The sequence below is a fragment of the Nothobranchius furzeri genome, chromosome 5 (assembly GCF_043380555.1).
Source record: "Nothobranchius furzeri strain GRZ-AD chromosome 5, NfurGRZ-RIMD1, whole genome shotgun sequence".
NCBI lineage: Eukaryota > Metazoa > Chordata > Actinopteri > Cyprinodontiformes > Nothobranchiidae > Nothobranchius > Nothobranchius furzeri.
Genome location: NC_091745.1, coordinates 49,298,128 through 49,310,225, shown reverse-complemented (window position 1 = coordinate 49,310,225; position 12,098 = coordinate 49,298,128). Strand labels below are relative to the sequence as shown.

The 12,098-nt window shown below is 42.6% G+C and overlaps 1 protein-coding gene across 1 annotated transcript in view; it reads right to left on the bottom strand.

The window, feature by feature from the left end:
- Positions 1-6,265, bottom strand: part of ncalda (neurocalcin delta a) — a 78,280-nt gene extending 72,015 nt beyond the window's left edge. The window contains exons 1-3 of the mRNA XM_015949341.3: positions 5,697-6,265; positions 2,563-2,604; positions 781-897 (exon numbers count right to left, since the gene is read on the bottom strand). The gene's annotated coding sequence lies outside the window, so the exon portion shown is untranslated. The remainder of the gene's footprint in view (positions 1-780; positions 898-2,562; positions 2,605-5,696) is intronic.
- Positions 6,266-12,098: the final 5,833 nt, after the last annotated feature.

Here is a 12,098-nt window from a genome sequence, read left to right as displayed (position 1 = left end):
CTCGCTGAGACATCTTGCTGCCTCATGCTCTGTTTTGGCTTGAGAGGGGAGGGCCAGGTGACGTAGCGTGCTCGAGTTTGTGTTTTTTTTTTGGTTAGGAGTAAGTAGTGAGTCTAGGATGCTGCTACCTGATAGGTTAGAATGAAAAAAGGAAACTTATCAAAGTTTTATTGACCCATTTTTTTCCCTATCGCACCGCAAGTCTATCGATAAATATATTGAACTATTGAATTATCGTACAGCCCTAGCATGTTTTAATGAAAATAACAGAGTATGGAGCCCTGAGGTAGGCCAACAAACTATCTATAAAAGTCGATTCGGCACCATTAATGTGTCTGTTGATGCAGACACAACATGTCATATTTTCTAAATATGGTTTTATCTACAGAAGTTCAGATTTTGATTTGAACCTTCAGCCTTTTAGCTACAAGGCAACAAAGCTACCAGCCCATCTACCAGGCAGCACACACAGGACTAATTTAGCATCATTTTATTTGAATAATCCCCATCACAGCTCGGGTCTGTGACCTTCAGTTGCACCTGGTTTTAAAAACGGGAGTGAACTGGAAAAATATCTTTCTCATTATTCAATCATACATGAACTAAAGAAAAATAAGATCACATCATGAATGGTTTGAGAGGAGAAGAAAGATGTTAGAAGGTGTATAATCCTCCAGTGCTTCTACAATCCTGACAGCTTTGGTGCTACTAGTGTTACAACAGCGTCCTGTATGAAACCTTTTTAAATCCTTAAGATTAAACTTCAGCTGGGACTCTTACCAGGTAAGATGAGTGAGTGGACACCTAGATGGGGGGGCTGGCCTGGTGCCTCTTTCTGCTGGGGGGAGTTGTGCAGTCCGACCCTCCCCAACGATGCGTTTATGTGAAAGGTGACACCTGAACAGAAGGTGCAGACTCATAAACACATTCCTACGTTAGCTCTAAAGTAACAAGCACCAGTCATGACTTTATCTCTGCCTTTACTGATGGATGCATCATGGGATTTTCTCTACTCATCTGAGCGTTTCCACAAACAAACATGTAAATATTAATGCAAATAATAATGCAAAGATCAGCCTTGCAGCAGTCTCTGTGAAGGCCACTTGGACAACAAGGACTAAGTAACAAAGCCTGGTGATGAACAGCCTGACCCACATCTTTTCTAGATTTTTAAACTTAAAGACCAAGTTCACTTGTTTTTTCAACCCATGTGAGTCGTTCTCTATGGGGAAAAAGCTCTGGCGCTCCTGTTTCAGGAACCAGAACTTGATGCACCTCAACCTGCCAATTTAAAAGTGATTTGTAAACGTTAAAAAACTGCTGCAAAGCACAAGAGGACACTTTAAAGGACGGAGCAGCAGAAAAAAACCCAGCAGTGGCGGCTGCTTGTTTCTAAGCTTCAGCCACTGAGCATACTCGTCAGGGATTAAAGGAAAAATGTGTAAAACTAAAATAAAACGCAACAGCACCTCACACATTTCCATTCTCGTTAGATGAAGAGAAGAAGCTGGTGGTCGTTCCTCCTAACCAGCCAACAATCGAGTTAGGGTTAACAAAACTTTCCAGGAACACCTTCATTAAACTGTGGCGCTACTTTGCTGCAACGCTGAGGCAGCACCAGCGAGGTGAGCCTGTGGCACTGATGCGTCACCATCATGTGTTTTTCACTTAAGATTCTTCACTCGGTGCCAGTGGGGAGTCTGGTGTGCTTGTCATTTAGCTGGAGGTTTTTGACCCTAATGCCCATCCGTTGGTAAGGTCTTACTCAAACACAAAAAGTATTATTTAGGTGTGTACTGCCCCCTATCGCCAGGGAAAATACACACCGTCACTTTAATTAACGAATGAGTTCATTATTAACTCAATGAGCTGAGGTCTGGCGGCTGCAGAACCAACCCTCACAAACAGAGTGAAGACGTCAGCGTCAGTGCTGCAGTCACAAACAACCAACGTTGGACATATAATGCTAAACAAAACGATTTCTTAGAAACAAAAGAACATTTTATCCATAATATTTCTGAAACAGAGAGGCAGCGAGCTGAGCCTCCGTCATCGGCTGAAGCCAGGTGTGGCTTTATCAGCTGGATTTGCCTCTACTTGTTTTTATGTGAAGCCAGACAACAGCTGCCTCAGCATGACGTTGTTTATACTTTCTACAAAACAACCAATACAAGACTGGAGAATTCTGCAGAGGGTCATTGGTGAGGAGGTCAGATCATGTGGGCGACGGTGGCACAGGAGTTAAGTGCTAGCCCCGTAATCAGAAGGTTGCAGGTTCGAGCCACGCTCAGTCTGTCGCCGTCGTCGTGTGCTTGGGCAAGACACTTAACCCACGTTGCCTGCTGGTGGTGGTCGGAGGGACCGGTGGCACCAGTGCTCGGCAGCCTCGCCTCTTGTCAGTGCGCCCCAGGGTAGCTGTGGCTACATCGTAGCTCATCCCCACCAGTGTGTGAATGTGTGTGTGAATGTGTGTATGAATGAGTGAATGACTGATTGTGTTGTAAAGTGCCTTGGGGGGTTCCAGAACTCTAGAAGGTGCTATATCAAATACAGGCCACTTACCATGAAAATCTTCATGAAAACCCTTTTTCTCATGTGAACAACCTATGTGGGGATAAAAGAGATGCAGTTAGTCTAGGACCTCATTTCATTTGCAGTATTTATTGCTGAAATGTATATTTTTATATGAAACATGAAATTTTCTCTGAACTTATGAGACTGTATGAATTAATGTCCTGTCAGTGCGCTCTGGTGGACAGACACTCCCGATGACGCTGCTCCTGAACGTGGAACATGTCTGAACTCAGAAAAAAGTATTAAACCTTTATTTACTCTCCCCTGCATGTCTGCTGTATGGTTTGTTGTCATTTTCGGAAAAAAATACAATTTTGCTTCTGTAACGTGAGGAAGTATGGGTTTCTGTGCCAAAGGTCGTATTTGCCCGGCTGGGTTAAAGCTGGGTCACGCAGCACCTTCACCCACAGATTAAGACCTGAGCCGCCAGCAAGTCTGAAGGACTCCACAACATCCGAACACCTGCTCTCCAGAAGAAGGACTTCACACACAGTCTAGTCATAATAAAACAGAGTCTTAAGCTTTCTTTATTTTATTAATGTTAAATAATCATTTGATCACTTTGCTCATTATAAATGTATTTTAATCAAATGAATGATTATTATGCTTTGGGTAATCATAATGAACTATAATGAATCAGTATACTTAATTAAATAATGTTTTTGAAGATGTTTAGCGATGACCTTCACACCTGCTCATACAGGTCCGGATCCACAGTAACTTCAAAACACATTTGCTCTGACGCACAACAAGTTTGCTTTGGGAACAGAAGTTTTTCGGTAAGGAGGCAGAACGGAAGAGAGCAGAAGTGCGGAACGAACGCCACAGGGAAAGGAGCCCTGCAGGGTCCTGTTCTCCCACCACGCTATTTCTGTCAAGTCAGACAGAATAGCTGAAATGCAACCAGCTAACGCAGACTCGTCCCAGAGTCTTTTGATTTCTGAGTTAATTTAAACTTGAGAAAGCGCATCTGCGAAACGCTTCAGCAACGTGTACCGAGGTCAACTCTGGACTGGACCGTCGCACACCTTTGTCTTCTCTGTCAACCAAGGTGTCATCTGGAGAAACAGCCTCCTGAGGTCCGGATCTAAAAGAGGGTACTAAGTGCGGTGAGGCAGAACACGTCCATATAGCGTTCTGATGCTGTTTTTCTAATAAGAACTAACGTTTAATTGCAAAACATAATTTTTCACTCAGTTCACCTTCCCTCTCCCTGAAGCAATCTCAGACACCTGCAGGCACGCGTTCATAATTCCATCATCCTCAATCTTAGCACATCCAACACAAGGTCTATTTGAGCAAGCTTAAAATATCAACTGTTAAAGATTGTCCAAAAAGGTTACCAATGTTGATCGTTTTTCCTATGATTGTCATTTCAAATCGTTAGTTTAAATTGAAGAAATAAATCTCTTAAAATTTAAACTTGCCTTTTCATTGAACTGAAACACAGACAAACGGATATGATCGTCAGTTTATCGATGAAAACAACCTTTGAGTCTTCTTATCTCTATAACATTTGGTTATTAATTTGTTAAAATTAATATTCCAGATTATTATGTAGAATGGTTCATCTTTCATAAAAGAGCCATAAACCATTACACTACACTTCTAATATTAAGTTTGAAATTGAGAAGAAAGAAAACTTTTCTAGCAGGCGTGTTTTTTTTCTTTGTTTTATTTGTGGAAAAAACATGAATAAATCTAAAACTTCACAGGTTCTTCCAGGATGATTCTGTTGAGGAATTTTAATAACATAAGTTTATTGCCAGACTTAAAGTCCATTTTAAAAGAAAATAAGAAGCAGTACAAGAAAAAATAAAGATGCCCATTAACATTAATACCAATAAGATCCTATATAAAACACTGGATATAACTGCAGCAGGAGTAAGGACAACTAAACTAACTAGTTGAGATAAACCTACCCAAACATCTTAGCCAGTGCTTTCTCAGCCTAGACATACAAAGAGAGCAGCTCACAGTGGGATTTGAGAGTGCAACTATAATACTATTGGAAGCTTCTTCCAGCTGTGTCATAAACTTGAACATTAAATATCTTAAAAGTGCCTAAAATGTGCACACTCTCACAGAAACAAACATGTGACTAGCACTTCCACCCCTTAGAGTTTGGAGGAGGATTCTCATTGCATCATTATATGCCACTTGTAACCTGTGCCAGCTAGACTTTTTTAGAATGACCACAGATGTGCAGTATAGAGTGGTGTGCAGTATGCTTTAAATAATGCCACTTTAACAGCTACATATTTGTGCAGTGGTGTTTGCTTGCACATATAGCTTGCAGCACTGCCTGTAAATGTCATCATCGTCGCTCATCAAGATATTTGACCTTTTCACAGACTGTAAGACTGTTGCTGGACAACTTAATCATCTCTAATGATAGGGTCCACCACATATGGGTCATTATTTTAGCAATTATAGAGGGAACTATAGTGCTGTCTCCATAGCTCAGCAATCATAACTTCTCCAGAAACACCTCCAACTGTATAAGGAAGCAGATGTTTACAATTATTGAGAGACTTCACCTCTTTCCAAAAGCCAGAGAAATTGTTTCCCATTAGCTTATTTGCCAAAGAGTCAGCTGTGAAAGCTTGCTCACTCCTAGGTATGAAACGAACAGCATGCTTATATCTAGCTCAGCTTCTGCCTAGGTCGTCCGGCAGAAGGTACGCCATGCTCCTCATCCAGACAGTGAACATCATTACAGTGAATAGCTTCTCTATGTAAGTGATCATGTTTTAGATATTGGTCAGTATTTACTTGACAGGTCATACAGTCCTCTTTATTGAGAGTTGATCACCTCACATTTGCAGAGCCGGTGCTAACAGAAGCTTTGTTATAACCAACGGATGTGGGCAACTCATCAAGATTTATAATAAAAGCTAGGGGTATATGATCAGTTAATGCATAACTGTACTTAACACACATAATCCCCAGAGCTGCAAGTCCATCAGCAGTGCTGGAACAATGGTCAAGCCATGATATGGTATGCCAAGCTTCACTTATGTACGTACAAGTGTCCACAGGTAGCACTTGGTGTTATAAACACCGGAAGATAAAATGAAGCAACAGGAAGCTCAAAACGCAAACAGGAAGCCGCGACTTACCCTTTGTGAGGAGGAATCCGACCCACTTCATCCGCCGGTAAATCGGTAACGATGCAGACTCGGACGCATGGAGCCGCAACTGTCAGTGTTTTCGGAGTTCGAGTCAACAGAAGCTAAAGCTGATGTCCCACGTGTGAGGGGAAATAGGAGGCACTTCCGGTCTGAGTGCTGTTTTAACCATCCACACGTTAACAGAGTACAGGAATCAAACCAACTTCAGCTTCATTTTCATTTTCCACCCAGAGCTCAGCCTCTAATGCTAAATTATATGTATTTGTGTGCCCATTTTCTGGATGCAGAAATAAATCAGGGTGAAACCTCTGTTTGGTGGACTCTCTTCAGCCACCAGAGGTTTTAGGGTTTCTTTCCTGAACTGTGCTGCCACCTAGCGGACATGTGTGGCCAAAGTGCCATTGAACCGCAGTAGAAAACACATTAAACCCTACACAGATGTTTACTTTATCTGAGACAGAAGGTGAAACCATCCTCTTTCTCAAAAATAAATGTTCCTTTTGAGGGTTTTCAGTGTTGAAGAATGTAAAGATGTGTTCACACCTTCATCAATCTTTCTTAAAATACTAACATGGCTAGAGAGAGAGAGAGAGAGAGAGAGAGAGAGAGAGAGAGAGAGAACAGCACACAAAACAATACACATATAGAAAATACAAAACCATAAGTGAAATGTAATCTATAATGAATGGACAGGATTTCTAGGAGCATCCAAGGTTGTTGAGGGCATCTGTTTGGTGGCCTGAGGATAAGGTCCCTGCGTTTTGTAGATGATGTTGTCCTGTTGGCTTCATCAGAACTTGAGCTTCAGCTTTCGCTGGAGCGGTTCACAGCTGAGTGTGAAGCAGCTGGGATGAGAATCAGCTCCTCTAAATCCAATCCAAATCCAAGACTATACGTTCATGAGTCAGAAATGGGTAGAAGGCTTTCTCCAGGTCAGGGACGAGGTGCTGGAGGAGGACACGCTGGAGGGACTATGTCTCTCGGCTGGTCAGGGAACACCTTGGGATTCCCCTGGAGAAGCTGGCCCAAGTGGCTGGGGAGAGGGAAGTCTGGAGGAGGAGTTTGAGTGAGGGAAAGATGGAGTGTGAGATTGACAGGTGGATTGGTGCTGCATCTGCAGTGACCGGTCTGTCGTGGTGAAGAGAGAGCTGAGCTAGAAGGCAAAGCTCTCGATTTACCGGTCAATCTACGTTCCTACCCTCAACTATGATCACAAGCTTTGGGTAGTGACTGAAAGAACGAGATCACGGACACAAGAGGCCAAAAAGAGTTTTCCCCACAGGGTATCTCGGCTCTCCCTTAGAGATAGGGTGAGAAGCTCGGTCATCCAGGAGGGGCTCGGAGTAGATCCGCTGCTCCTCCACATTGAGAGGAGCCAGCTGAGGGGGCTCGTGCATCTGGTCAGGATGCCTCCTGGACGCCTCCCTGGTGAGGTTTTCTGGACATGTCCAACTGGGAGGTGACCTAAAGGGAGACCCAGGACACACTGGAGGGACTATGTCTCTCGGCTGGTCAGGGAAAACTTTGGGATTCCCCTGGAGGAGCTGGCCCAAGTGGCTTGGGAGAGGGAAGTCTGGGCATCTGTGCTTAGGCTGCTGCCCCCACAACCCGACTCCACATAGTGTTGCGTACAGGAGTAAGTGTGTATCGTACAGGAGTAAGAGTGTTGCGTACAGGAGTAAGTGTGTATCGTACAGGAGTAAGAGTGTTGCATACAGGAGTAAGTGTGTATCATACAGGAGTAAGTGTGTATCGTATCGTACAGGAGTAATTTTGTTGCGTACAGGAGTAATTTTGTTGCATACAGGAGTAAATGTGTATTGTACAGGAGTAAGTGTGTTGTGTACAGGAGTAAGTGTGTATCGTACAGGAGTAAGAGTGTTGCGTACAGGAGTAAGTGTGTATCGTACACGAGTAACTTTGTTGCATACAGGAGTAAGTGTGTATCGTACAGGAGTAACTTTGTTGCGTACAGGAGTAAGAGTGTTGCATACAGGAGTAAGTGTGTATCATACAGGAGTAACTTTGTTGCGTACAGGAGTAAGAGTGTTGCATACAGGAGTAAGTGTGTATCATACAGGAGTAACTTTGTTGCGTACAGGAGTAAGAGTGTTGCATACAGGAGTAAGTGTGTATCATACAGGAGTAAGAGTGTTGCGTACAGGAGTAAGTGTGTATCGTATCGTACAGGAGTAACTTTGTTGCGTACAGGAGTAAAAGTGTATCGTACAGGAGTAACTTAGTCGCGTACAGGAGTAAGAGTGTTGCGTACAGGAGTAAGTGTGTATCGTACAGGAGTAAGAGTGTTGCGTACAGGAGTAAGTGTGTATCGTACAGGAGTAAGAGTGTTGCGTACAGGAGTAAGTGTGTATCGTACAGGAGTACTTTGTTGCGTACAGGAGTAAGCGTGTATCGTACAGGAGTAACTTTGTTGCGTACAGGAGTAAGAGTGTTGCATACAGGAGTAAGTGTGTATCATACAGGAGTAAGTGTGTTGTGTACAAGAGTAAGTGTGTTTCATACAGGAGTAAGAGTATTGCGTACAGGAGTAAGTGTGTATTGTACAGGAGTAAGAGTGTTGCATACAGGAGTATGTGTGTATCATACAGGAGTAAGAGTGTTGCGTACAGGAGTAAGTGTGTATCGTACAGGAGTAAGAGTGTTGCATACAGGAGTAAGTGTGTATCATACAGGAGTAAGAGTGTTGTGTGCAGGAGTAAGTGTGTTGTGTACAAGAGTAAGTGTGTTTCATACAGGAGTAAGAGTGTTGCGTACAGGAGTAAGTGTGTATCGTACAGGAGTAAGAGTGTTGCGTACAGGAGTAAGTGTGTATCGTACAGGAGTAAGAGTGTTGCGTACAGGAGTAAGTGTGTATCGTACAGGAGTAAGAGTGTTGCGTACAGGAGTAAGTGTGTATCGTACAGGAGTAAGAGTGTTGCGTACAGGAGTAAGTGTGTATCGTACAGGAGTAACATTGTTGTGTACAGGAGTAAGTGTGTTGTGTACAAGAGTAAGTGTGTTTCATACAGGAGTAAGAGTATTGCGTACAGGAGTAAGTGTGTATTGTACAGGAGTAAGAGTGTTGCGTACAGGAGTAAGTGTGTATCGTACAAGAGTAAGTGTGTTGCGTACAGGAGTAACTTTGTTGCGTACAGGAGTAAGTGTGTTGTGTACAAGAATAAGTGTGTATTGTACAGGAGTAAGTGTGTATCGTACAGGAGTAAGTGTGTATCGTACAGGAGTAACTTCGTTGCGTACAGGAGTAAGTGTGTATCGCACAAGAGTAAGTGTGTTGCATACAGGAGTAAGAGTGTTGCATACAGGACCAGAGTTGCAACTGGAGTGTAAAGCAAGACTAGTTTAAGGTATGGGTGCATATGTTTGAGGTGTTGAAGCAGTAACAGTAAGCATGGCTCTATAGTTTTCAAGCAGCAGACAAAAAGTGTAATGATCTTACTAACTTTACTTACAAAGATGCACACCTTACACTCCTTCCATCACCACCAGGTGGCAGCTGAGTGCCTTGAAATGCAGAGAAAAATGACCTTCGCTTTGTCTGCTTGAAAATAAACACTAGAAACTCTCTTTGGTCACTAAACGCAGTTATTCAATTTGAGTTTACAAATTTAGAAGATTTAAGCTCATCTCATTAGTCGGTGAGCTTTTTCTGAGTGTTCAGTCAGGAGAACAAATCATTAAAGAGCAGCTTATTTATAATGTGTGTGTGAGTGCATGTGTGTGTGTGTGTGTGTGTGTGAGTGCATGTGTGTGTGTGAGTGCGTGGGCGTATGTGTTCGTGTGTGTGTGTGTGTGTGTGTGTGTGTGTGTGTTAGCAACAGCACCTTAGGAGGATGTTCAAAGGGGGCCCAGAAGGGGACCACTGATTATCTTCGGGGGGGGGGGGGGGGGGGGGGGGGGGTTATACCAAGACCCCAAACCAGGTGTTTTATTATTCTGCATTTATTTTCAGGCTGTGTAACAATGCAAAAATGTGGGAGTTAGGGAATCACCTTCTGACATAGACCTACTTTAAAAGCTCTTCAACCTGTGAAGGACGACAGCATGAGAATAAATAAAAGAATGAAGCGTGTCCTCTCTTGACCTCCTTACGGTAGGACATCAGCTTCCTGATTCTGATCAACTTAGACCTGTTGTTTTTTTGGTGAGATTTGCTTTTAATTTGAAAAAATGTAATTATTGATCTTAGATAAATTCAGTAGAAAACAAACATTTTCTTTTAATAAAATCTCATTTTGTATTTTTCAGGATCTAAAAATCCCCCAAAATTTAGGGAAAGTGAAGGTGTTCACGATCCAAAAGCTTGGGTCTCAAGAGGTTAAAATCACACACACACACACACACACACACACACACACACACACACACACACACACACACACACACACACACACACACACACACACACACACACACACACACACACACACACACACACACACACACACACACTGCATGCATCAATGCATATTTTATTTAGATTTATCAGTCTTTATCATTATAAAGGTGATAATTTATTATTATTATTATTATTATTATTATTATTATTATTATTAACAGCTACTGTCTGACACCATAATCAGAGCCTATTGTACTGATGAGGAGGAACGATGGCAGAAATCTCATCACTCATTGTGTCTTTGGTCCAGACTCGTTCCAAATCCACTCTGTCCCGCTCAGACTTAATTACTGTTAATCACAATTAACTGGACAATAGCTGACAGAGCTGATGGACAATCCTCTCTCCTCTGAGAATCCCCCCAGAATGAAGGCGGAAAACTCCATTATAAGGAAAGGCTCTGTGATCAGAGGGGGAGCCAACACGGCCCCCAAAACAAAGGAACGTGTCCAGAGGGGAGGATTACGTCCATCAGAACAACAGAGCAGCCACACAGACGGGATAGGAGGAGGACAACTCAGGAAACAGAGAGAAAAGCCGCAACAATCTGAATTATAAACATGGAAAATGTGAGAAAGACGACAAAAAAAAGTTTTTAATTATTTCAGCTGGATGTTGGAACACAAAAACCTAATTGTGTCAACAATGATTCTGTAAATCGTTATCTCCAGAAGTGATTTGCCATGCCTTTTATGCCGTGCCGTATTTTTAAAAGAATTAATTAGGCGATCACAGTAATTACTGTTTATATTGTTGTTAATGAGCCCAAAGGCAAGCGAGCTGCACTCATCCAAATTACGCTCGTGAGGCACGGAGCCAAGAACGGGTCCAAACCAGAGCGCCGAGTGTTAAATATGCCCCCAGTCTTCCTGCTGAAGAGACAAGTGAGAGCTTCAGTTCCTGTTCCACACACATCCTTCTCATTAACCTGTTTAGTTTTACAATAGAGTAGAATAGAATAGACTTTATTCATCCCACGGTGGGGAAATCCACTTGTTACAGCATCATAACAAAGGTACATGTATGCACACATAGGCAGTAAGCTAGTGGTGTAACCTTCAACCACTGAAATGCACGTATAAAGTTCTAGAACTCTGCAGCATACTGTAAGAAACACAGAAATATGTAAATCTGGTATTGCACAGATATTGAACACATACTGAGTACTGCATTGGTGTTATTGTGTACCAGGATAATGCCAGAGGAGTTATACACTCTTCCTGCAGAGGGGATGAAAGATCTATCTTAATATGGAATAACTGCACATTACATTCACCTCGTCATTTATAATTTCTGCTAGTTTATAGATTTTGTTAGGAATCAGTTTCAGTTTTTACCTCCTTGTCCGTCACATCAATGCTGACATTTACTAGCTGCATCAGTCCACGGCCACGTCGCAGCTATCTGAGCTGATGGAAAGGTCTCGTTGTAAATATGATAATTCCATCAGGTGCTGTAATCAGGACACACACACACACACACACACACACACACACACACACACACACACACACACACACACACACACACACACACACACACACACACACACACAGTGTGTGTGTTCTTGTACATACTACAATGTGAGGACATTTTTTGGTCCTCACTTTTTTTTGAAGAAGCTCACCAGGTGGTTTTGGAGATATGGTGTTAATGAAGTTTTTGTTAAGGTTAGGGTTAGGAATAGATCAGCATTGGTTATGGTAATGCATAGTGGAGTCACTAACATGAATGGAATTCAATGGAGGGTCCTCACTATGACAGTAAGACAGACATATGTGTGTGTGTGTGTGTGTGTGTTCTAAATCGGGGCTCCATGTTTCAATACTAGATTAACACTCGGCTTCATCAGCGTGAGGGTACCTACTGGAATGAAAACCTTAGCTGAGGGGTGTTTTCGCTGCTTCTGGAGCTGGTTACATCTGGCTGGTTTGTCTTGAACATCTTCTGCGTTACCACAATAAAGGCTCCTC